This window comes from Callithrix jacchus, chromosome 3 (assembly GCF_049354715.1).
Source record: "Callithrix jacchus isolate 240 chromosome 3, calJac240_pri, whole genome shotgun sequence".
NCBI classification, from domain to species: Eukaryota; Metazoa; Chordata; class Mammalia; order Primates; family Cebidae; genus Callithrix; species Callithrix jacchus.
In genome coordinates, this window is record NC_133504.1 from 180,097,958 (window position 1) to 180,124,766 (window position 26,809).

The window sequence follows — 26,809 nt, forward strand, 5'->3', positions numbered from 1 at the left end:
CTCTTTTCCAATCATTATATTTCACTTTTGATATAAGCCATGGCAAAGAGGGGAATGGGCTAGGATGGGAAATTTCAATTTACCCTACCATATGTGTCTTCCCTAGTACCTTATGTTCTTTACTTTTCCTAAAATTATTTGCTTTCCCAAATAAGTCTTACCTCCAAGTCATATTCTACTGCCTACATGGAAGGAAAAGAAAGAAAATGAACAATTTCCAAACCCAGTTGAGTGAGCATCAGGGACAAAGAACACAAGCCCTGAAAGCATGGGGTTTATATTTGTCTGAGTGTATTTGAGGGCAGGGCAAGACCTGGAATAAAGCCGGAAGCTGGACTCTTGGGGAGAAAAACATGCATACACTGGAACAGCATTCATGGGCAAAAAAATTAAAACCAGACAGCTTGTCCAACTAAGTCATCAACCTGCAGGACCTGGCAGAGGAAGACATGACCAGCAAATGGAGGCAAGATTAGCCCCAAGGAGCAAGAGGGTTCAAGGAGAAGCTTTGGAAGCAGGATGTGGAGAAATTCCATGGAAAGACAGTATGGCTGCTACTGCTCTTCTCTTTGGTTTTAAATTTTTTATTAGGGAAATTACAGATGTATGCTAGACTAGAGGAAATGATATAATAAAATCCTATGTATCAGTTTTCAGCTTTCAACAATTATTAATTCATGATGATGCTTGTTTCATTTGTATGCCCCCATTTCTCCTTTCCAGATTACTTTGAAGCATATTCTAGGTATACTATTTCATTTATTATTTCATTATTTCTCTCTCAAAGATAAGGTCTCTTTTTAAAAGCATATCCATAATATCACTGCTATGTCAAAAAAAAAAAAAAACCTGACATAGTTTTTTTGTGTCCCCACCCAAATATCATCTTGAATTGTAGCTCCCATAATTCTCACGACATGGGAGGAACCCAGTAGGTGGTCATTAAATCATAGGGGTGAGTTTTTCCCATGCTGTTCTCATGTTAATAAGTAAGGTTCATGAGATTTGATGGTTTTAGAAAAGGGAGTTCCCCTGCACATATTCTCTTGCCTGCTGCCATGTAAGATGTGACTTTGCTCCTCATTCAACTTCAGCCATGGTTGTGAGGCATCCTCAGCCATGTGGAACTGCCAACCAATTAAACCTCTTTCTTTGGGTATGCCTTGTAAATGTAAAAATTTACCTTGGGTATGCCATTATTAGCAGTCTGAGAACAGACTAATACAGTAAATTTGTACTGTGAGTAGGATGCTGCTATAAAGATACCTGAAAATGTGGAAGCAACTTTGGAACTGGGTAACAGTCAGAGGTTGGAACAGTTTGGAAGGGTCAAAAGAAGACAGAAAAAATGTGGGAAAGTTTAGAACTTTCTAGAGACTTGGTGGGCTCAGAAGAAAGAAAGATTTGGGAAAGTTTGAAACTTTTTAGAAATTTGTTTAGAATGGCTTTGACCGAAACATTCATAGTGATATTGACAATAAAATTCAGGTTAAGCTGATTTCAGTTGGAGATAAGGAACTTGTTGGGAACTGGGGTAAAGGTCACTCTTGCTATGCCAAGAGACTGGCAGCATTTTGCCCCTGCCATAGAGATCTGTGGAACTTCGAACTTGAGAGAGATGATTTGGGGTATCTGGTGGAAGAAATTTCTAAATGGCAAAGCATTCAATAGTTAACAGAGGACAAAAGTTTGGAAAATTTGCAGCCTGATGATGCAACAGGAAAGAAAAATAAGAAACCATTTTCTGAGAAGAAATTTCAAGCTGGCTGCAGAAATTTCCACCAACAATGAGGAACCAAATGCTAATCAACAAGACAATGGGAAAAATGTCACCAGGGCATGTCAGAGAGCTTCATGGCAGCCCCTCCTATCAGAGACCTGGAGATCTAGGAGAGTAAAATGGTTTTATGGGCCGGACCCAGGGCCTTCCTGCTCTATGCCGCCTCCAAACATGATATCCGGCATCCCAGCTATTTCAGCTCTAGACATGGCTATAAGGGGCCACGTATAGCTTAGTCCATTGCTTCAGAAGGTACAAGCCCCAAGCCTTAGTGGCTTACACGTGGTATTAGGCTTGTGGTTACACAGAAGTCAAGAACGGAGGTTGGGAAACCTCCACCTAGATTTTGGAGGATGTATGGAAATGACCATATGCAAGGATGGAGCTTTTCATGCCCTTTCTAGGGAAGTGTGGAAGGGAAATGTGGGGTTGGAGCTCACACACAGAGACCCACTGGGACAGTGCCTAGTGGAGCTGTAAGAAGAGGGCCTCCATCCTCCAGATGTCAGAATAGTAGATCCACCAACAGCTTGCATGGTGCACCTAGAAAAGCCACAGACAATGCCAGCCCATGAAAGCAGCCAGGAAAGGAAGCTATACCCTGCAAAGCCACAGGGGCAGAGCTGCCGAGGCTGTAGGAGCCCACCTCTTGAATCAATGTGACCTGGAAGTAAGACATGGAGTCAAAGGAGATGACTTTGGAACTTGAAGATTTTATGACTGCCCAATTGGATTTCAGACTTCCATGGGGCCTGTAGCCCTTTGTTTTGGCCAATTTCTCCCATTTGGAATGGGTGTATTTATCCAGTGCCTTACCCTCATTTTATCTGGGAAGTAACTAACTTGCTTTTGATTTTACAGGCTCATAGGCAGAAGGAACTTGCCTTGCCTTGCCTTATCTCAGAGGAGACTTTAGACTGTGGACTTTTGAGTTAATGCTGGAATAAGTTAAGACTTTTGGGGACTGTTGGAAAGGCATGACTGGTATTGAAATATGAGGACATGAGATTTGGGAGGGGCTGGGGCAGAATGATATGTTGTGGCTGTGTCCCCACCCAACTCTCATCTTAAATTATAGCTCCTATAATTTCCACATATTATGGGAGGGACCCAGTGGGAGGTAATTGAATCATAGGAGTGGGTTTTTCCCATGCTGTTTTCATGATAGTGAATACATCTCATGAAATCTGATGGTTTTATAAAGAGGAGTTTCCCTATACAAACTCTTTTGTCTGCCACCATGTAAGACATAACTTTGCTCCTCATTCACCTTCAACAATGACTGTGAGGCCTCCCCAGCCATGTGGAACTGTGAGTCAATTAAACCTCTTTCCTTATAAATTATCCAGTCTTGGGTGTGTCTTTATTAGCAGTGTGAGAACAGACTAATACACTAACCCTAATGTATTATCAAGGATCCAGTCTGTTCAAAGCTTCTCCTTTTCCTTATTACCATGGTTATTCTGTCTTTGTTTTTAATCTAAAGGCTTTTTCAAACTCTTTTGTTTCCCTTACAACTTACTTGTTGGAGTAAAGTGTAATTATTTCAGCAGAGTTTCTCACATTCTAGATTTTTTCAAGTGCATGCCTGGGGTGTTGTTTAGTGTGTTCCTCTATCCCCTGCATTTCCTAGAAGGTGTTAGGTAGATTTAGAGGTTTGATCACATTCAAGTTCAATTTCAGTCAACTTTTATGATATAGTGAGGTTCTATCAGGAAGCACCTAATGTTTGATTGCTTCTATTTACATGATGGTAAGATTATTCAGTGTTGTCAGTTCATCTATCTTTCATAATGTCCCCCATTATCTTTTCACCTAATCATTATACAGATGCTCCCCAACTTACAATGGGGTTATGTCATAAACTCATTGCAGGTTGAAAATACCATAAGTCAAAAATGCATTTAATATACCTAACCTCAGACATCATAGCTGAGCCTAGCCTACTTTAAAAGTGCTTACAACACTTACATTAGCCTACCATGGAGCAAAATTATCCAACAACACAAAGCCTATTTTATAATGCAGTGTTAAATATCTTATGTAATTTACTGAATACTGTACCAGCCCTGTAGTATTACCTGTTATATTACCAACCCTGGTAATATAAAAAAACAAGGCCCTTCAACACCCTGAAAATAATCATACTAGTTCGCCAGCAATGGATCTAAACTAGGAAGAAATCCTTGATTTATCTGAAAAAAAAATCTAGGAGGTTAGTTTTTAAGCTAATTAGGGAGGGACCAGAGAAAGGAGAAGCCCAATGCAAGGAAATCCAAAAAATGATACAAGAAATAAAGGGAGAAATATTCAATAAAACAGATGGCTTTAAAAAATTAAAAATTCAGAAAACTTTGGACACACTTTTAGAAATGTGAAATGCTCTGGAAAGTATCAGCAATAGAATTGAACAAGTAGAAGAAAGAAATTCAGAACTCAAAGACAAGGTTTTTGAATTAACCCAATCCAACAAAGACAAAGAAAAAAGAATAAGAAAATATGAACAAAGCCTCCAAGAAGTCTGAGATTATGTTAAATGATCAAACCTAAGAATAATTGGTGTTCCTGAAGAAAAAGACAATTCTAAAAGCTTGGAAAACATATTTGGGGAAATAGTTGAGGAAAACTTCCCTGGCCTGGATAGAGACCTAGACATTCAAATACAAGAAGCACAAAGAACACCTGGGAAACTCACCACAGAAAGATCTTCTCCTAGGCACATTATCATCAGGTTCTTCAAAGTTAAGATGAAGTTCTCACTTCAGCAGCACATATGCTAAAATTGGAACGATATAGAGAAGATCAGCATGGCCCCTGCACACAGATGACATGCAAAGTTAAGATGAAGGAAAGAATCTTAAGAGCTATGAAACGAAAGCACCAGTTAACCTATAAAGGAAAACCTATCAGATTAACAGTAGATTTCTCAACAGAAACCTATAAGCTAGAAGGGATTGGGGCCCTATCTTCAGGCTCCTCAAACAAAACAATTATCAGCCAAGAATTTTGTATCCAGCTAACCTAAGCATCATATATGAAGGAAAGATGCAGTCACTTTCAGACAAACAAATTCTGAGAGAATTTGTCATTACCAAGCCACCACTATAAGAACTGCTAAGAGGAACTCTAAATCTTGAAACAAATCCTGGAAACACATCAAAATAGAACTTCTTTAAAGCATAACTCACACAGGACCTATAAAACAAAAATACCAGCTAAAAAGCAAAAGCAATAAACCAAAGTACACAGCCAACAAAGACCACAGTGAATGCAATGGCACCTCACATTTCAATAGTTAACATTGAATGTAAATGACCGAAATGCTCCACTTAAAAGATACAGAACTGCAGAATGGATAGGAACTCACCAACTAACCATCTGCTGCCTTCAGGAGACTCACCTAACACACAAAGACTCACATAAACTTAATATAAATGGGTGGAAAAAGGCATTTCATGCAAATGGACACCAAAAGCAAGCAGAGGTAGTTATTCTTATATCAAATAAAACAAACTTTAAAGTAACAGTGGTTAAAAGAGATAAAGAGACATTATATAATGGTAAAAGGCCTTGTCCAACAGGAAAATAACATAATTCTAAACATATATGCACCTAACACTGGAGCTCCCAAATTTATAGAACAATTACTAACAGACCTATAGACAGCAACACAGTAATACTGGGGGACTTCAATACTCCGCTGACAGCACCAGGCAGGTCATCAAGACAAAAAGTCAACAGAGAAACAGTGGATTTAAGCTATACCTTGGAACAAATGAACTTAACAGATACATACAAAACATCTCATCCAACAACTGCAGAATACACATTCTATTTAACCCCACATACAACTTTCTCCAAGATAGACCATATAATAGGCCATAAAATGAGCCTCAGTAAATTTAAGAAAATTGAAATTATATCAAGCACTCTCTTAGATCACAGTGGAATAAAACTGGAAATCAACACCAAAAGAAACTTCAAAACCATATAAATACATGGAAATTAAATAACTTGCTCCAGAATGAGCACTGGTCAAAAACTAAATCAAGACGGAAATTTAAAAATTCTTCAAACTGAATGCCAGTAATGACACAACCTATCAAAACCTCTGAGATACAGCAAAAGCAGGGTAAGAGGGAAGTTTATAGCCCTAAACAACTACATCAAAAAGCCTGAAAGAGCACAGACAATCTAAGGTTACACCTCAAGGAACTAGAGAAACAAGAACAAACCAAACCCAAATCCAGCAGAAGAAAGGAAATAACCAAGATCAAAGCAGAACTAAATAAAATTGAAACAAACAAGCAAAAAACCAAAAGATAAATGAAACAAAAAGCTGGTTCTTTGAAAAGATATATAAAATTGATAACCATTAGCAAGATTAATCAAGAAAAGAAGAGAGACAATCCAAATAACCTGACTAAGAAATGAAACAGGAAATATCACAACTGACACAACTAAAATACAAAACATTATTCACAGCTACTATTAACACCTTTACACACATAAACGAGAAAACCTAGAAGAGATGGATACATTTCTGGAAAAATACAACCCTTCTAGCTTAAATCAGGAAGAATCAGATGCCCTGAAAAGACCAATAAGAAGCAGCGAGACTGAAGTGGTAATTTAAAAATTACCAATGGAAAAAAGTCCAAGATCAGACAGATTCAAAGCAGAATTGTACCAGACATTCAAAAGAATTGGTACCAATCCTTTTGACACTATTCCACAAGTTTGAGAAAGAAGAAACCCTCCTTAACTCATTCTATGAAGCCAGCATTACCCTAATGCCTAAACCAGAAAGTGCAAAACCAAAAAAAGAAAACTACAGACCGATATCCTTGATGAACATAGATGCTAAAATCTTTAACCAAATACTAGCTAACCGAATCCAACAACATCTCAAAAAGATAATCCACCATGACCAAGTGGGTTTTATACCAGGGATACAGGGATGGTTTAACATATGCAAGTCAATAAATGTGATACACCACACAAACAAAATTAAAAATAAAAATCACATGACCATCTTAATAGATGCAGAAAAAGCACTCAACAAAATCCAGCATTCCTTTATGATTAAAACTATTAGCAAGGTTGGCATACAAGGGACATACCTCAAGGTAATAAAAGCCATCTATGACAACCCCACAGCCAAAATAATGCTGAATGGGAAAAAGTTGAAACATTGGAGCCTATTATTCTAAGTGAAGTAACTCAGGAATGGAAAACCAACCATCACATGTTCTCACTGATATGTGGGAGCTAAGCTATGAGGATGCAAAGGCATAAGAATGATACAGTGGACTTTGGAGACCTGGAGAAAATAGTGGGAGGGGGCAAGGGATAAAAGACTACAAATATGGTGCAGTGTACACTGCTCGGGTGACAGGTGCAGCAAAATCTCACAAATCACCACTAAAGAGCTTACACATGTAACCAAATACCACCTGTACTCCAATACCTTATGGAAAAATTAAATTAGTAATAATCATAATTAATAGGGTCTCTAGAATCATCCAAAAGTAATCAGTGATCTTTTTGTTTGTTTAAAATATCATTACAGGCTCAAGAATTTTTAACATATTTGATATATTTCAATATATTGCACAGATTACCTCTTTTGGTATTAAATTTCCCATATTGAGCCTTTAGAAAAAATTTCATATTGTTCCTAAGTTAATTTTACATGGTCCCAAAGGCCTTTGATAGCTTCCTTGCTTTCTGAGGCAATGAGAGGCTCCAGACTTACCTCATGCATATTTTGTCTCACACTTATAATCATCCATTTCTCAAAGAAGCCCAAGCTCCTTAGTAAGAAATGATATTTGGAGACCACAATTTAGATGTCACGGGTCCTCCTTGTTACTGGGTTTATCATTCTGCCTAGGCTTTTTCAGAGGACACAACTAATTTGTTTTTTTCTTACTAGGAGAAAATATATCAGGAGTTCATTTTACTTATATGTTTCCTCTCTAATGAGTAGAAGCCTCAGTTCCTATTGACGTTGGAATTACTACTTATACCACATGCACATACAAGCTGGTGTGTGTGCATATATCTATATCTGTATGACAAAGAAGGGGCATGGTCAAGGGATTGTGTTTTTATGTCAGAGGGAGGTAGAACATCAGATGGGACACTTAAGGAGGGGCCTCTGGAGCAAGACAAGGAAAGATGGAGGATGGAAAGAAAATTGAGGAATAAGAGAGCCTTTACATGGAATACTTTCTGAATGCAAAATTATAATCTCATACACAAGATAAAGATATTCATATATCTTTATGTAAACAACTTCCTGAGAGTAAGAAACTCTGATACTATGTACCTTGACCATCCCCCAGAATAACAGCATACCTTTATATAACATACCATATGCCAGTCATTGTCTAAGTAATTACTATACAAGCTCATTGAATCATACAACACTAAGAGGCATTATCATTATTACCTCCATTTTATAAAAGACAAAAATTGAAGTACAGAGACATTAAGCCACTTGAACAAGGTGAAATCACTAGTGAGTAGCAGCGCTAAGATTCAACCTAGACATTTTGACCTTACAGTGCCTTCACGATGTGCTATAACTCTCAAGATAGGGTATTAAAGACCATCACATGAACACATGCAGATATTCACACATACAAGCAAATATAAATGATCTGAGAACGTGAAGTACTGGTAATCCCAAGTTATAAACATCTCACTGTAAAATAGGATTTTGAAAACCCGTGAGATTTCTACACAAATAAGCAGAACTTGTAGAGCTAAAACAGCATGTAGTCATCAGAATTAAAACTCACAGAGAGAGGGAGAGAGATAAACAGATGATTGATATATAGATAGATAGATACATACATACATACATACATACATACATAGAAACATAGATACAGATAGATACATAGACAAACAGATGATACATACATACATACATTTATGTATTTATCTATTTATCCACTTTTTCATTCATTCTTCATTTCACAAATGAAGACACTGCAAGAGTAAGGAAGGTTAAATAAGTAAGTCTGAAAAGTCAATTAATCCAGAATCATGTAGTCCAAAGACTGCAATGCCTTTAGCATTGAGGAACCCAGTGTGACAGAGGTGATGGGTGGCCAGGCTTGAACATGGGATCCAGGCTGTCTCCTCTCAAGATACAGCACTAATTGTATCCATAAGGCTTTCCTTCTGAGCAGATAATTCAATTCAACTATATCACTACAATAAGCTAGAAATAGTCCATTTGTAAAAAGTCATCTCAGCATAATGGGTGAGAGGGGGAAATCCCTAAAGCAAGCCAGAGCAGGTGCAGGAAGCCATCCACCTCCTTCCTTCATCCCAAAGGGGCAATCATCACAGCTTCACTGCCAGGATATGTGAGAAGCAGGGCCTACAGCTGGGCAGCCCTTATGCCAAGAGTGCATAAACCCAAAATGGAAGCTGGAGGGAGAAGAAAGGCAGGCTTAGCACATCAATCCTCCTACTTGCTCCCCTTCGGAGTTGGAGCTGGGGAGAGCAGACGTAAAAACATCACCAGCTGGTGTGTTTCCTGGCAGGGACACCAGCCATAGCCTTGCCCGCCCCCAGACACACTACTGCAGCAAACAACTTCCATCTGTAGCTCTATTTCCTTTGTTTACTAGCACTACTAGGCAGGAGAGGAGAGCAAACTAATGTTTTGGAGACCCATCAGGACCTGGGCGTTGCTTCCAGCAGAACAGGGTTGATGGATGGCAGAGAGAAAATCAACAGACAAAGCCTCATTATACTTGTAAATCCTGATACAAAATAAGTGATTCTTCTTTTGCATCACTGCTGCAGTGCCTGCTCTCAACACCTGCCCTCATGCCTACCCTGTTCATACTTCTGTCTCTCAATAGCCCTGGCAGTTAAGCTGAGTTGAGAGGATGAGGAGGAAGCCCTTGGCAATGGAACTTCTAGACAAGACAAGCCCTGCCTGGCAGGACTGGGAGCAGATTGAAGAAGACCCTCCCACCCCCATGTTGCCTTGATCTTCCATCTCCAGCTGACATTTTGGTTGCTCATCTCTGAGGAAACCTCAGTCTCTTACTTGATCTTTCCTGGACAACCCCCTAATAGGCAGCAAGAAAAAGAGATGAGAGGATGTGATTTTTCATCGCTGACTTAACATGATTTGTTTTCCTTTTAACAATTAATCCATGCCTCTCCTCTCTGTTTCTCTCCTTTTATATACTCACATACTGTCTACATCTCTGTACAGCAAAGCAGCCTTTTGGGCAGTTCTCTAAGATTTCAAATAGGAAGAAAAAAGCAGAATTATAATAGCTTTTTCCACAGTTCAATTCAACAAGCCCCTCTAAGCACCAGTCCAGGAGCAAGGCACAATGAGAGGCAAGATGAAGAATGGGGGTTACCCCATCCTCATCAGACCACTTTAGAATCCAGTACATGCACAAACAGGAAAAATCTGATGTGTTCATCACTGATGTGTTCCATAATTATTTACTGAGCACCTCTTATCAAAAAGAGAAACCTTTTTAAAGTAAACCGGATTCTCTATTATAACATCAGTGAAGGTTGGCAAAATGCTTTCCTCATGTGAAGCCTTGAATTTAAAGAATTTTAATTGATGTGCATCTTGACTCAATCCAACATTTGTCCTTTTGTATATATTAGATCCTGTGAGGGACACAAAGATAATTGAGTTGTGGATTTAGATTTGAAGACATATAAAAGCAAGTGAGTCTATGTCTTCTAATACACAAAATCAAGTGGAGAGACATAAACAAATAACACTAACTTCAGTGCAATGTATACTAAAGTATAGGGAATGATGACTTATTGAACAGCTACGATGTGCCTGGTGCTTAACCCATATGATTAGCAAAGCATCTTCTGGTGATATTTACTGTTCATGTAATCTATGGTCTAGGCCTGGTGATGTGGTCTTGAGAGGGATACAAACACGTATTTACGATGTAACAGGAGGTAATGACAGAGAAAGTACAGGAGAATAGCCAGGACATTTAATCTGATTTAGGAAACCAAAGAAGGCTTCCAGGAAGAAGTGACTTCTGAGCTGAGTCCTGAAGAATGAGTCAGCCAAATAAATCGGAGGAGAAGATTGTTTTTGTCAGAGAAAATAACATGTACAAAGTCCCAAAGGTATGGGGGAAGAGTTACGTTCCTCATCCAATAAGAGGAAGCTGAGGTTCAAATGAGTTATGTAACGTACCCAAGATCACACAACTGATGAGTGACAGAAGTTGGATTTGGATCTGGTGTGAGTATCTTCCACCTATAGATGTTAATAACAGAGGAAGAAAGATAGATTTTGATTGATGACTATAGGGAAGCCTTTGATAAATTGGATTTTGAAGAACAAAGTAGAATGGAAGAGAAGAACTGGCAGAAACCAAGTGTTGAGGGGCAGGGAATCTCAGTTTGACTGGAATATAGAGTGATGTCGGGGTTGGGAGGAGGTGCTTTGAAAAATTAAGTTGGAAAGATGGAAATGTTTCAGATGGAAAGACCCATCAATCAAGTAAAATACACCTCATTCCACCAGCAGGATTATTAAGTCAATAAGACACTGGACACTTTAACTGTCAGATGAAAAGAGAAGACAAAATACTGAACACTGCAGTATAGTGACAGAGGAGCCCTGTGATGAGAGGCATTCCTCTGACTGGAGGTGCGTGAACACAGAATCTTCAGTGTGTCCAAGAAGAGGGCCCAGAGCTGCTCGTAGACTATCACTCCCAGAATAACCTGCAGTGGTCCACCTTCTTAACCCACTCTTCCTTCTATTCTTCTTCCTTTTTCCCTTTGTTCCTTCTTTTCTCCCTTACTATCAAAATCATATTTAAATCTATTGTTTCTTGGGATAAATAAGTCCACTTGAATAACAAAGAGGTTTTACAACAAAGTCAGAGAAGAAATTGCTTCCAAAGCAGGTTTGGTGGACTATCTTAGCATGTGTCGGACTCCTCACAATTGTGTCTGGCTACCAAGCAAATAATACTAAAAAACATTAAAACTTATTCCTCCAAATTCATGTTTTAACAGGAAATTAATAATGAAAGACTTCTTTATATTATAAAAAAGAAAGGACTTTTTGTTTACTGTTGCTTGTTGTCTAACTCCAGCAAAATTGACGTTCATGTGAAAGAAAGGGTGCAAATGGCCCAAAATCACCTAAAGGAAGGCAAGGCCTGAGAGGGCAACGGCTGAGCAGCGCTTGCTAGCAAGGACCAGTGCATCTTCTTCAGAGGCAGGATAATGGAAAACTGCATGGCATAGCCTTGACAACCAGGAGACCTGTGGGTCCCACCAAGCCCTCTAAGCTTGGCAAATCACTTCTTGCTTGATCTCATTTGGAAGACAGGGATTCTGCTTCACATCTTCTTGCAAGATGGTTTTATTTACTAAATAAATATTTACTTGTTTATTTACTAAATAAGATGGTGCACACCAGTTTCTAGCTCAGGGCTCAGAACATGAAGGTGTTCGGTAATAAATACCTCCTCCATAGTCACCCTGCCATACTTATTTCTCCTTCTCCCATAGGACTTGGTACATCTTTCTATTTTACACCACTTATAACAGTGCATTTTAGTTTTTAGATTACTGGTCTGTCTCTACTACTAGATATGAGCCACCCAAGAATATCAGCCATGGCTCACACATTTATCTTTGATAACTAATAAAGTGGACGGTAGTTGTTCAATTACCCATTTCTCACATGGTTGAGTTTAAAAGCTCTCTCAACTCAGTTAAGGATCTAAAACTGACACTTAAAAACAATGACCACAAGATGGTGTATAACTTGGTGCTAAACCCTGTGCTACAAAAGGCTTGTCAGAAGTGTTGAAGTTCAGGGCAGAAGGAAAAGATGCGGTAACATTAAGGGGCTTTCATGGGGGAATTAGAACCTGAGGGTGGCTGGAAGATTGGCCAGCTCTAAATGAAATGAGAACAGCCACTTGTATGCCCAAGTACATAATGGAGCAGACATCAGACTCCCCATCTTGTATTTCCTAAATCCACTGTGTACTTCTTTGAACCAAGCTACCTGCCTCCAGAGGAATGGAAGTGTGCTGAGCCCCGAACGTAACTCAGAGGAGGAAAGGAAAGAGAAAAGTTACCCCCACCCGTGAAACCAACAGAAGCAATAGTGTATAATTCTTGGCTAATGACCAACTCACTGGTAAGTTGTGTCTTAGCTCCCTTGGCTAAGAAAAGCAAGGTGTGCCTTCCCTGGCTGCAACTTTAGGTGGGATATGTTGACTTGCAGACCTACAAAGATCCTCCTGTGTGAGGAGCTTTTTTCAAAAAATGTTTAAGTCTCAAAATTGCTTGGGTCTCCTGAGAACTGTGTCTCACCATCTCATTTATTACCACTTCCAAATAACTAAAAATTTTTCCTTCCTTTCTAATAGTCTGAAAATTGAAAGAGCTGAGACCCTCTTCTCTGCCCATGACTGCACCCACAACTAGGTTTTCTTACAAAGCACAAAGAAAGAAAGAAGAAAGGGCATCTTTCCTTTCTAACAGGGAAAATAAATTGTAAGATGTTATGAAATTGCATTGTTACTATTTTAAGCCTCACTATAAATTCATGTATCTGCTGCATTAGCTTAGAGTTGGTATACACATGGTTGATCTAATCTGAGAGTATCTCATTATTCTGCGTACAAGTAGAAAAACAGACTCAGCCTGGCCTCTAACCAGCAGGGAGATCTTGAGTGAGTAATGTAACCCTTGCTGGTCCCTGTCTTGCCTGTTCTCCAGGCATGTTGACACAGAAACAAGTGCTTTGAAATCTATAAACCATCATCTCAATGTAAATCAGTATTATAAAATAACAAAAGCACTTATTTTAACTCCAATTTGTAATTTTATGCCATATTCAGTCTGGGGTCTATTCCGGTCTATAAACTTTGGAATCTCTGTGGTCAGTTACAGTGAAGCTGGAGAAAGTCTGACTAGGCAGGCAGGATCTGGGGGCTTCGCAATAATCACAGCGCCTTCACTTACATAATCGCACTGGTTAGGATTTTTACATCTGATTGCAATAGTAACTCCTGCAACCATAGAAACACACAGAAATAGAACAAGGTGATTATAGTCTTTAGAGTCATAAAGGCCATGATTTAAATTATTTCTCTACTACGTAATAGCTAAATAATATAGGCTACTTATGTATCCTTTCTGGATTTCAGTTTTTCCACCTTAAAAAAAAACCAAGCAATTAAAAAGAATCCTATTAACAAATGTATTTAAAGTACCCACACAATGGATGTCACATAGTAAATGCTAAAGACATGTTAATTCCCTACCATTTATGTATATATATTTTATATATGCTCTTTCTTCCATAATGTACCCAAATAGTAATTACATTATTCAGTCTCCACATTCTCAAATTACCAGGGACTGTTTCTTTTAGATGTTTATTGTATACCTCGTGTGTGCTAGAAGGTGTGCTGGATCCTAGACATACAAATGGGAATAAAATGTAATTTTCAAAGTATGTAATATTATATGAATGCAATCAAGCTGCGTCTCAAATATTTAGTGAAGTATTGAAGCATACTCTATTGTACATTGAAGGTCCTTATCAGGCTGCTTCAGTGAAAACAAGGTGATAATGTCCATGAAGTAAGAGCTGGGTCTGTCTTGGTGATTATCATGTTTTCAGTACCTAGAAGACAGGATAATGTTTGCCAAGCACATCTGTTAGTACACAGGAAAAATAGTAAGTAATTAACATCATACATGATGAGTTGCTACCTTTAATGTGTTAGATAACATCTTCCTCCCACCAACTGCATCCCCTTTTATTCTATATCTTCAAGATGCAAGAATTGCTTAGGGGGGATCTTGTATTGCAGGTGGTTGGAGAACTAAGTAAGAATCACTAAATGCTAAGTCTAAACCTCTCCTTCTCCAGATCTTAACTGAAACCATGCAGCTAGTTGGTAATGAAATCAGTATCAACTCACCCTATCCACTGCGCTTTTTGTGACATCTTTAACCCTACGTTTAACTAAATAGTCGCATAATTTCAGAAGCTGAAATTTTCCCTCCCATTACTTCAGACAGTACACCCTAAAAGAAGAGATCACTTGAACACCAAACGAGTTCTACACAAAACAAGACACATTGTGTCACGTTTCAAGAAGGTGACCTACCAAACAGGCACCCAGCTATGAAGAACCGACTATACTTTTTGATAGCAAGTTCCAAAAATCTGAGCCATTCTGTTCAGCCTCACTCATTTGCATTAATCAGGAAAAGGACAGTCTAAACCAGTGCCCTTCCTTCTCATTTTAAGCCAATTTGCCTTCTATGCAAATGCCAGAGGAAGGAAATGGTGAGTTATTGGTTCCTTCTCCCATTATCCAGAACAGCTCTTGCACAGTAAGCATCTTCATGACCATCCCACTACCACAACACCTGACAGAACCACCAGAAAACCGAGGTACTCAGTGTGTACACCCTGACTTTCTACCTACTCATACAAACTTATATGCATTACTCCAACATGACCCCATGTTCATTAAGCTCTTTGCTGAGTGTTCGATATGTATCATCTAGTCCTTGCAACAGTTCTACGTATCAGTAGCATCTTCCCATATTACCAATGAAGAAACTACAATTTAGAGGGTTCCATCACTTGTGGTGCTGTGAGGTGTAATTTTATTTAGTGCACCACCTCCTGACTCGAAGTCAACCAATTTAAGCCATTACAGCAATTTGTATAAAACAACAACCCACTTCAACAAAGGAGAAAACAATAGCTAATTCCACAGCCTGTAACATCCTGGCTAACCAGAGGTCCTGACTCTGTCCACATGACAACTTCACTGCTAGCACAACCGGCATTCAAGAAAACCAGTGCACTAAACAAAACTGCAACCAAGGACACTTACAGAGTCCTCTTCATGCCCCTGCTGCTTCCACCAGAGCACATGCTGGTAGCCACAGCTGTGAGATCTGAAGACACGTCACATCATGGGACTCTTTGCAGACACTCCCAAGCGCCAGCCCAGAGCTGGGTAGCTCCACTGAGTGACTAGACCCAAAAGAGCAACAACAGGCTGGGCACGGTGGCTCAAACCTGTAATCCCAGCACTTTGGGAGGCTGAGGCGGGTGGATCACAAGGTCAAGAGATCGAGACCATCCTGGTCAACATGGTGAAACCCCGTCTCTACTAAAAATACAAAAAAAAATTAGCTGGGCATGGTGGCACATGCCTGTAATCCCAGCTACGCAGGAGGCTGAGGCAGAAGAATTGCCTGAACCCAGGAGGCAGAGGTTGCCATGAGCCTAGATCGCACCATTGCACTCCAGCCTGGGTAACAACAGTGAAACTCTGTCTCAAAAAAAAAAAAAGAGCAATAACAATTACTGCAGACTGGCTCTCAGAAAGCCCCATCCCTAAGGGAAAGGGAAGAGCACCACATCAAGGGAGCACCCTGTGGGACAAATGAATCTTAACAGCAGTCTTGAATACCAGATCTTTCCGCTGACATAGTCTACCCAAATGAGAGGGCCACAAAAAACAATTCTGGTAATATGACAAAGTAAGATTCTTTACCACCCCCAAAAGATCACACTAGCTCACCAGCAACCAATCCAAAACAACAAGAAATCTCTGAATTGCCAGGAAAATAATTCAGAATATTGTTTATTAAGCTACTCAAAGAGGCATCAGAGAAAGGTGAAAACCAACTTAAAGAATTTGTTTAAATAATGCAGGATATGGATGAAAAAATCTCCAGAGTATTAAATAGCATAAATAAAAACAATCACACCTTCTGGAAATGAAAGACACACTTGTAGAAATGCAAAATACACTGGAAAGTTTCAACAATAGAATTGAACAAGTAGAAAAAAGAACTTCAGAGCTTCAGGACAAAACTTTTGAATTAACCCATTTTGACAAAGACAAAGAAAAAAGAATAAAAAATAAAACAAATGAAGCCTCCAAGAAGTTTGGGACTATACTAAATAACCAAATGTAAGAATAATTGGCTTTTCCAAGAAAGAAGAGAAATCCAAAAGTTTGGAAAATTTATCTGTGGGAATAATCAAGGAAATCTTCCCTGGCCTTGGTAGAGATCTAGACATCTAAATACAAGAAGCTCAAAGAACACCTAAGAAATTCATTGCAAAAAGATCATCACCAAGGCACATAGTCATCAGGTTATCTAAGGTCAAGGTGAAGGAAAGAATCTTAAGAGCTGTGAGACAAAAGCATTAGGTTACTTATAAAGGAAAACCTATCAGATTAACAGCAAATTTCTCAGCAGAAACCCTACAAGCCAGAGGGAATTGGGATCATATTACTAGCCACTTTAAACAAAACTATTGTCAGCCAAGAGTTTTGTATCCATCAGAGCTAAGCTTTATAAAATGAAGGAAAGATAACAGTAGTTTCCAGACCAACAAATGCTGAGAGAATTTGCCACTACCAAGCCAGCACTATAAGAACTGCTAAAAAGAGTTCAATATTTTGAAACAAAGCCTCCTAAAATAGAACCTTCTTAAAGCATAAATCTCAGAGGGCCTGTAAAACAGTAACACAATGGGGAAAAAAAGGCATTCAGGCAATAACCAGCACAATGGATAGTATAGTGCCTCACATCTCAATATTATGCTGAATGTAAATGGCCTCAATGCTCCACTTAAAATATATAGAATAGAAAAATGGGTAAGAATTCACCAACCAAGTATCTGCCATCTTTAAGAGATCAGCCTAACGTATGAGGACTCACATGAACTGCAGGTAAAGGGGTGAAAAAAGATATTTCAGGTAAATGGACACCAAAAGTGAGCAAGAGATTCTTTTATCAAGCAAAACAGACTTTAAATAAACAATGATTAAAAAAAAAAAAAGACAAGAAGGGACATTATGTAATGATAAAAGGACTAGTCCAACAGGAAAACATCACAATTCTAAATATACATGTACCTAACACTGGAGCTTCCAAATGCATAAAACAATTACTACTAGATGTAAGAAATGAGATATATGGCAACACAATAATACTGAGAGTCTTCAGTACTCCACTGAAAGCATTAGAGATGTAATCTAGACAGAAAGTCAACAAAGAAACAAGAGACTTAATGTCAATAAATGTTATATATCACATAAACAGAATTAAAAACCAAAATTATATGATAATCTCAATAGACACAGAAAAAGCATTTGACGAAATCCAGCATTGCTTTATGAATAAAACCCTCAGCAAAATGGGCATAAAAGGGACATACCTTAAGGTAATAAAAGCCATCTATGATTAACCTACAGCCAACATCATACTGAATAAGGAAAAGTCAGAGTTAGTATTGTGGATCACATGGGAAAATATGGATTATTTAATAAATGCTGCTGAGAGAACCATTAGCTATCTTGGGAAATAAAACATGCCTATATCATAGTACACAAACAAGTTAACTCTAAATAGTTTTCATATTCAAATATAGAAGGCAAAACTTTAAAATTACTTTAAAAAGCATATTTTGATGACAAAGGTTGGAGACTATTTCTCAAACATGATAGCATATTTAAAACTATATTTAATACTAGTATTTAATATAGCATATTAAATACTAATGGTTTAATATAGCATATTAAATACTATAAAATGAAAATATGAGCCATTGATATATATCTATATAGTACATGTAGGAGATTTTATATATGTTTATGCCTGTGTGTAATATACATATGTGTATTTATATACTCATGAGAATATATGAGAATAAGTACATAAAAGGATATATTTGTAAAACAAAACCTACAAAAGATTAGTATTCAGAAAATATGAACATTTGTATAAGTCAATTAGAAAAACACAAACAACCAAAAAGAAAAATAGGCCTACGTCATGAACAGGTAGGACACCAAAACATAAATTGTCAAAAACGTATAAAACATATAATTTCTCATTAAAAATTAAGAAAATATAAATTAAAACCAAAACGAGATATCTTTTTATACCCACTCATATGACAAAAATTGAGAAGATAATACCAGTGTTGGTAATGGATATAACTGTTTAAGAAAACACTTTGGGTTAAGAGAAGCATGTTGATAATTCCAGGTGCTCAGATATGCTATAGCCTCTGCTTAGAATGTGTATCCTCAAATTGTCTATCTAGAAAAACTATTATCCATGCTTTAAAAACCTACTTAGCATCTATTCACGGAGACCTCCTCAAATGGCCGGAAGCAAAATCAATAATTTATTTCTCTGTGCTGCCTGTACAAAGTAGTCTCATCCCCATATTACACTGTACTATAATTTTGTATTTATGTTTCTCCCCAACGTAGCCTAGGAACTTTTATAATAGAAAGCAAGGACAGTTTTATTTCGCTGTCCCAGGGCTCAGTATATGGTAATAAAGGCACTGAAATAATGAGGACCCCCCAAGTCTTCCGCATCTCTTTCCATAACCACCATGCCCCCGTTAGTTCTGTGACAGTTGTCGGTTGTGGTCTGAGCCCACTTTCCATGGAAGCACTAGGCTCTTGTACACTTTGCTGCTTCTCTCTCCGCTTCACATATTGTGGCACTCACAGTTCTGCTGCATTTTCATAAGACTCAACCCAAAAATCAAATCAATCAAGGAAACATGTCCATATTTTGAATGGGATACCAATTAAAAATATCTCACTCGAGTTGACTTCAAACTCCAGAGCTAGTTTTTATTTTAAAAGGACATTAAATTCCTAATTCTATGAAAGCCTGTGGGAAACATTTTACCATCCAGGACTTGGATGAAGGTGACTGCCTGCAACCAATTAAGATGTATTTTTGGTGTCTGGCAGCTTCCTGATCCACGCCTTCTGCCCCTTCATCACCAGGGACCATGTATTGAGTGGCAGATGCGTTCAAAACAGCAGTGACTTGGTGGTGCTGCAGCCTGTGTCATTTGGCTCTAATTACAGGCAGCCCAGATGCAGCCAGTCAGCAGCTATGACACTTGGGGAACAACAGTTGCTTTTCCAAATCAAAATATGAGACTTCATGGCATAATATAAAGAACACTGTAGAAAAAGCATTGAGGTGGATTTCTAGCTCCACTACTCTGAAGTTTTGTGACTCCTCCAAAACACCTCCCTGAACCTCACTATCCCTGACTGGAAAGCAATAGTTCTTCTGCCTACTTTCCCAAAGTAGAGAGAGATTTTAAGGACTAAATGTAACAGTGAATTTAACTGTCAGATTCTAATACAGATACTAGTATTAGCCAACATTTTTAATGCTTTCTATGTGCTAGATGTGACTCTATGGGCTTTATATTTGTTTATTAATTTCAGCCTACTAGTAATCCTATGGGCTAAATACATTTTATCCTATGAGCTAAATAAATACATTGTATCCAAATGAGCTAAATAAATTTTAAATATGGAAAAAAAAACAAGACACAAAACTTTGGAGGAATTTGCTAAGGTGACAGAGTCAGTAATGCAAGATCCCGGGTGTGAGACCAAGCTTTAATCATGATGCTACACTTGAACAGCTTAGAAGTTGTTTTTCTGTTGCTTTAGATTTGCCTGTAATATTACCCATTACACCAAGAAATCAGTAGTTTGCCCATGCCTCTGAAAAAGCACTTGCCATTTGGTAATAATTTAGTTTTCATATACCTGTCTTCTCCATTAGACTGTGAGCTCCTTACAGGTGGGAACTACACTGTACTCCTCTGTAATAGCTCTAGCACTGCATCCTGGGTCTGGCATATTGCAAATAGGCACATCACTCTCTAGAGATTTGTTGGCTGTATAGATGGAAGGAAGGGAAGGAATAAAGGGCAGGTAGGCACAGTAGATGGATGGATGGGTGGGTGGGTGGGTGGGTGGGTGGACTGATGGATGGATGGATGGGTGGGTGGGTGGGTGGGTGGGTGGACTGATGGATGGATGGATGGGTGGGTGGGTGGACTGATAGATGGATGGATGGGTGGGTGGATGAATGGATGGATGGATGGATGCATGGATGCATGGATGGAAGCATAGGTGGGTGGGTAGATGGATGGAAGGATGGTGAGTGGATGGATGGATGGATTGTTGGAAGGCTTGGTGGGTGACTGGATATGTGGGTAAATGATTAAATTAACCATTAATTACCAATTTTATAGACGACTATCTCATTTTGAAACTAGAATTGTGTATTTGCCCCATCCTCACTGAGTTTGTCCATAATTTTAAATTATTTTCTATCTAAAGTCATAGAGAACCCATTTACTATTATCATAGTCTTTAAAAACCCGTAAGATTAGAAAAGGACAAAAACAGCTGCTGCTTCTGAGAGCAGGGCTGATTCTAGAATTTTGCCTTATATTTTAGGCATTTTTGTACTTCAGTTACCTTCATCTGTGGGGAAGATGTTCCAAGACCCCCAGCAAATGCCTGAACTTGGGAATGGTACCAAATCCTAGGTCCACTATGTGCTTTCCTACGCATATATACCTATGATGAAGTTTAATTTATCACTTAGGTACAGTAAGAAGTGAACAACCATAACTAATGATAAAATAGAACAGTTATAACAATCAGCCACTCAGTTGCAATAAATGTTGTGTAAATATGACCTCTCTCTCTCTCTCTCTCTCTCTGTGTCCTCCTTTACTCTTTCAAAATATCTTATTGTACTCTACTTACCCTTCTTCTTTGTGATCTGTTGATCTGATAACTGAGATAGCTACTGGGTGACTAAAGGATAAATATCCTGCATACCACATGGATAGCTAGACAAAGGGATACTTCACATCTTGGACAGGACAGAGCAAGAAAGTACAAAATTTGATTACTTTACTCACAACAACATGCAATTTAAAACTTTGCAGACATTATGCTAAGTGAAATAAGCAAGTCACAAAAGGACAAATATTGTGTGATTCCCCTCATATACGGTACCTGAAAATAGTCAAACTTAACAGAAACAGAAAGCAAAAATGATGGCTGCCAGGGACTGAGGGAAGGGGAAATGGGAAGTTACTGTTTAATGGGTACAGAGTTTCAGTTTGTAAAGATGAAAAAGCTCCGAGGATGGATGTTGGTGATGGTGTCACAAAAATGTGTATGTACTTAATGTTACTGAAAAGTACACTTAACGATGATTAAAATAGTAAATTTGTATTAAAATAGTAAATTTTGTTCTGAAATTTTTCATTTAAGATTTTCAAACTGTGCTTTGCCATGATAACCAAAGCCGAGGAAAGTGAACTGTGGATAAGGGGAGACTACTGTGCTAGCCTTCTTTGAGCATTTAGAGAATGAGAAAGTGTCTTGACTTTGAATCCTCAGCACAACTGCTGCAAAGCAAAAGTAGACAAGCAATAAATTTGAGGTCAAACTAATGAGTCAGGCAAGGCCCCGCCTCCCCTCTGTTTGTCCTCTTTTCTACTTACAACCAGTGGGTTGCTCCTTTGTATCCTCTTTCCCTCCTTTTCTAGGAAAGGTTGTGCTGGCATTTATTCTGTTACTTTCTGTTCCACACCAAGTAAAGCTCTTTACCTGGACAGTTGCAGTTTTCAGTTGTCCCCTTACTCTCCCAATCTGCCGTAACACTGACACTCTCAAGTTTAGCCTTATTAAGTTCTCTCAGAAACACTGATACCAGCTGGACAATGCCCACTCCCAAGAAGTCTGGGTCCGAAGCCTTTTCCCCAAGCTTCTAGGTTCTGATCCCACCCTCCTTTATTTTCCCGGTTAATATCCCTGTGTTACCACAGTGTTTCCCTCTGCCTGTTGATTCCTCCAACCCCTATTTAACCCATTCTCTACATTAAGTTGCCCCTATTAAAACACCAGTTAGAGCCTGCTTTTCTGAATGAATCCTTACTGACTCACCTTACTGTGTACCAGACACCATGCTAAGACTTTAAGCATATCACTGCAGCTGCTCTTTACGAAAACTCTATGGGTACATTATCTTCTTTTTCAAGTGGGTAAACTGAGACACAGAGATAGTAAGGTTTTCACCAAGATCACACAAGTTTTAATTGCAGTAAAAAAAAGAGAAATAGAAGAGAAGCTTCTGTCTTCAATGTAGTTCTGTTTAAAAATAGCTATTTGCATGAGACATATGGTTCCTAGAGTGAATTTATGTCCTTGGTGCCAGAGTCCTTCTTATAACCAAAAGTACACGCAAAGTTCCCTGAATAAAGGAGTGCAGTGTCCTTGCCCTCCACCTAAAGATATTAATCACACACAGATTTGCCACCAAAAGTGGTTGAAATACAGGACTGAGACAGGAGTGTGCGTGGGACTCTTAAGACTAACACAGACATCCAAGGTTATTTCCCACCTACACAGCTAAAAAGGAATCAAATTCCAATCAAAAAGTGATTATGTCTTTTCCTAAAGTTTCTGATGAAAAGAGAAAATAAAGTCTGTTGCGTTGGCTGGGAGCCACCCCAGACCATAATACTTTCTTCTCCTTCGTGATAGGTAGCACCTGCTCTCCACCCTAGTGTCGATATTTCTTTCCCTTTGGTGCATCTCTCTAGCTCATAGTCTCCTCCAGCAGTTTTCATTCCCTCTCTTTATTATTTTGTCTTCCCATCTCTCTGTGATATAAGTAAAACAAATTTTTGAAAGACAGCTTAGTCATTTGAGGGAATGATTTGGGTGGCTTTTTGAACTTTACACACAAAAGAAATTCCCAATACTAACTTGTCTCATCAAAAAGTTACTCATAACCCAAAACCTCTGAAACTCTAGTAATTCTTCGTGTGTGTGTGTCTGTGTGTGTGTATGTGTCTATGTGTGTGTGTTGGAGCGGGGAGTTGGCAACTGAAAGATGTGTGCTGGGTGTGTCATGACAGAGTTACTCTTACTCAGGGCCACCTACCTTGGGAGATCTGTTGTGTTTTTTTCTTTGACCAGAAACCATGATCAGCCATACTTTTATCTTACATTCTATGCCATCCCCAATTATAAATAAATAAATAATGTGTCTTGCATGTCTATCTCCATTTGCTTACTACCACACTGCTTTTTGGTTTTGATAATCATTTCTAATCAGGCTGAGATTATTGATTTTGGTATTAAATGGCCATTTTAATGGGGCTCACTGATATCTAAAAAAAAGGAAATGGCATAATTTCTTGTTATAAAATGTATCCCCAGAAGTTAAAATTTTTCTTGGAAGGAGCCTAAAAGAAGCTAGGCATTCTGTCATTCCTTAACAGTCACCTTCTTGTGGTTGACAGCTGTGTTCTGGGAGGATATTGTGGATGGTATCAGCAGCCACCTCAAATAACACCCCATCATTGCAGATGCCATGAAGGGATCCTGTTGAGGAGGCAGAGAGTGTAATGTAATGCGAGTAAGATCAGCCTGGATGGGAATTTCAGATCTGTGCTTTGCTTAATCTCTCAGAGCCTCAGCTATTTCATGTTATAAAGTGTAAATAATTCCTACTTTCTGTAGTTAGCAAGAAGGAGTTATTATTAATGATAACATACATAATTATGCCACACACCATACTAGATACACATATGAGCACATTTAATCCATACAGAAATTCCTCAAGTAAGGTATTAATCAGCATCTTTCATTTTACATATGAAGAAACTGAGTCTCCGGAAGCTAATTAAGGTTCTCAAGGCTCCAGAACCCATAGGTGGTCAGCCCAAGTTTAAAACAATGAATCTAAGCCCAGAGCTACGGCTTTGTTGCACTCTGTGCAGCAACCCATCAAAGAACAAACAGGTGCATAGCAGACAGGCAGAATGGTGACAGACAGAAAGCTTTCTCTGGGGTTCTTTAACTTCCATCATGTATCCCCTTCAACAGCCTGGCATTCATGGCAGAAAAAGGATGTGGAAGAGAAGCAGAGTGAAAGAACAATGTCAACATCAAGGAGAAACTCTTGGACAGTGAGGGAAGTTGGAGGATTTTGGTGGAAAAACCTGTTTTCACTTGCATCAGCAGACTGCATCTTGATCTAGTGCTAATATATTTTGGGGGTCTGAGTATGCCAAAATACCAAGTGATAGCTGATACTTTAATACAAGATCCTAGTTCCTAAATGAATCCAAATCTTTAGAGGAGAGTATGTGAAGTAAATATTCTCCTCTAAGAATTTGGATTCATTGGGGAAATAGATCCAGCAACAAGGCAGAGGGTAAAATCCAGTGCCTACTTTTTTACTGATAAAGCTAGAGTGTAGGTGCTGCTTGCACCCACAGCCAAAATGGACTTCTGGAATGACAATCCTTCATTTTCTCCCAAATTTCCCCAGATTCTGTTTCCAGAGGGAACTAAGAGATTAGGCTGTGTACAAGAATCACTTTCAATTATTTGACCTGGACCCTAACTCTTCCTTAAAAGGGGAGAAATACTGCTAGAACTGTCTAATTTTTGAGCCAAAACAGCTCCAAAAAAAGAAGACACTTCTCTCTTTCCAATTATATTAACACAATATTATAATAAATACAGAGTTCTATGTATTAAGATGAAATGATACTCTTTATCTCGGGTACATTATGATTAAGAAGCTTGTCTAAGAACCTAGCTTCCACATTGAACATTGTTTCTATGCAAAAATCTATTCTACCTTCTACACAACCCACCCACCAAAGATCGGAAACACAATCCACTTATCAGTATAAATATAGCACTATAATCTCAAAGTACTCAATATTTCTTATGAGAGAATCAGCTCCAAACATCTCACTTTTAATTGAAAAAAAAAAAAACACTATGTTAAACTCTAGGGGCCATGATAATGAAGAAAATCCAAATTCAACTGGCTCTTTCCCATTCATCTTCCCTGCACGTAATACCTTCTGCTTATTTTCATTTTCTTTCCAAACATCTAATTACATAGGAAACAAATATTTTAAAAGATAAAAATGCTTGTAGATGTGATGTGAATTTATTCTGTTAGGGCTCTGGGAAGCTAAAACCTCTGAGGATACAGGGAGAGATAATTTACCAAGTAATTCCCCCAAAGAGCTAATATGCTACTCTATTTTTAGAGATTAGTACCCTCACTTTGGCTCACTTCAGAATAAGATTCATCTATTTCTGCCTTACCTGTGCACGTAAGAAAGTAGTTCCAGCAGATTGCAGTTTGATTTTTATTGTGGAGCAACTCTTCACTAAAGAAATAATCCCTAAGAATCTACAGTATTCCCAAAAGTATCCTAATAAGTGGCAATACAGATAGTTTTAGGTTGGTAATTTCAATATCCACATAGATGATCAGTCCGAAACTCATACTTCTTGATTCTTTGACTTCCTCCCCTATAGAAATTGTGTCCTCCATCCCACTTCAGTCACCACTTTATTGGTATTTCCCAGACTATCACACCCTAGTACTATTTCTCTAAATTATTAACTTTAAGAATACCATATTTATTTCCAGCTCCATATACAGCTTCTCCTGCTGTGTCCACATTGCAACAGTTCCTCCTGCATAGATTAAAACTTATTCTTTTTTTGCACTGTTCTTATTGCTCACCTCTTCTTCCTACTCAACTTGAAATTTGTAGTCCATCAATACCCTACGTACTATCAGCATCTCTCTCTCTCATTCTTGCCTGGGCAGGGAGGAAGACCTAAACCATGCTTAAGGCCAATTTGCCACCCATTCTGTGCCTGCAAACATGGGCTGAGGAAAACACACAACCACATGTATTGGTTCTGCTCTGAATTTATGCGCACCAACCTTCAGAAGGTCCTCACTGCTGTCCAGGAAATATGTCGCAGTGCCTTAGTCAAATGTCTCTCCCACTCTTCTGGTTGTCTATTTCTCGCCTTCTTTTCTCTCCTCAAAGTTTTCTCATATGCCCCCATCTCCTGACTCTTAGCGAGTCTTGCATCTTGTTTAACTGATGCAACAGAGTAATCAGAAGACAACTTTCACATGTTCCCATACACATCTACCACACTAACCACATCTGGACCATGTGTACTGCATCCTTTTCTGTATAATGATGACAGGATTGCTCTATCTAAAGCCACCCAATTCACATGTCTGCTAGATCCTATCCCATTTCACTAA

The 26,809-nt window shown here is 38.6% G+C and overlaps 1 non-coding gene and 1 pseudogene across 1 annotated transcript; one reads left to right on the forward strand and one right to left on the reverse strand.

Moving 5' to 3' along the window:
• The window catches only part of LOC144581693 (uncharacterized), a 151,502-nt pseudogene that overhangs the window by 92,388 nt on the left and 32,305 nt on the right, over positions 1-26,809 (reverse strand).
• Positions 4,533-4,639, forward strand: LOC118152518 (U6 spliceosomal RNA). The gene has a single exon (XR_004741278.3). It is a non-coding gene; the product is annotated as a U6 spliceosomal RNA (small nuclear RNA).